Source organism: Myotis daubentonii, chromosome X (genome assembly GCF_963259705.1).
Source record: "Myotis daubentonii chromosome X, mMyoDau2.1, whole genome shotgun sequence".
In the NCBI taxonomy this organism is placed as follows: Eukaryota; Metazoa; Chordata; class Mammalia; order Chiroptera; family Vespertilionidae; genus Myotis; species Myotis daubentonii.
In genome coordinates this window covers 86,516,362-86,517,142 of record NC_081861.1, presented here as the reverse complement: position 1 = coordinate 86,517,142, position 781 = coordinate 86,516,362, and the positions used below count along the sequence as shown (strand labels likewise).

Here is a 781-nt window from a genome sequence, read left to right as displayed (position 1 = left end):
ATGTGCAGGAGGCAGCTGATCGATGTTTCTCTCTCATTGATGTTTCTGACTCTCTATCTCTCTCCCTTCCTCTCTGTAAAAAATCAATAAAATATATTAAAAAACACACACACACACACACACAAAAATAATAAGATTTATAGAGTTAATAATATAAGTTATAGAAGGATTGTGAAGAAAAATCTTAAAAATAAATTAGAGGTAATCTGAATAAATTTAATTAGATGAATGAATCTAAAGTAAGCAAATACAGAATTTGTTTAGTCTTTCTCCAGTCTGTTAAAAGGGAAAAAGTTTTTCCTGTATTTGTCTAGGAAGCAAAAGTTATATAAAGTATTGAAATAATTATATATTGTGTTTTTTATTTGTTTGTGTTTTTTTTCCCCCCACTACCACAAATTATGCAGTCGAGTTTCCCACATTTGGGGAAATCGCAGGGGTCAGCACATCCGGAGTGCAATGGATAAGCCTCGCCCTGGGAAAACCACCTTCGTGATCATGGTATCTCCCCTGCCAGGTAAGTGTATATATATTGTGTTTTTTCAGTCAGGTACTTAATTACTTTTAAAAAAAGGGGATCTTCTTAATTGTGGGAAGTAAAGCTTTGCTAGCCTATGTTTGTGTCATTTTGAATGAATAAATAGTCTAATACTGTTTCATAAAAATGATGATGATATATAATCTTTTGGTAAAATAAGTTTAACAATCTTCCCAGGATTTCAATTTTAAGAAACTTTTTTGACCTAGAAATGGCTTTAGGTCATTCCCATAGGCCCTGGAA

At 32.5% G+C, this 781-nt stretch overlaps 1 pseudogene; it reads right to left on the bottom strand.

The window, feature by feature from the left end:
• Positions 1–370: 370 nt before the first annotated feature.
• Positions 371–525, bottom strand: LOC132225451 (U1 spliceosomal RNA; annotated as a pseudogene).
• Positions 526–781: the final 256 nt, after the last annotated feature.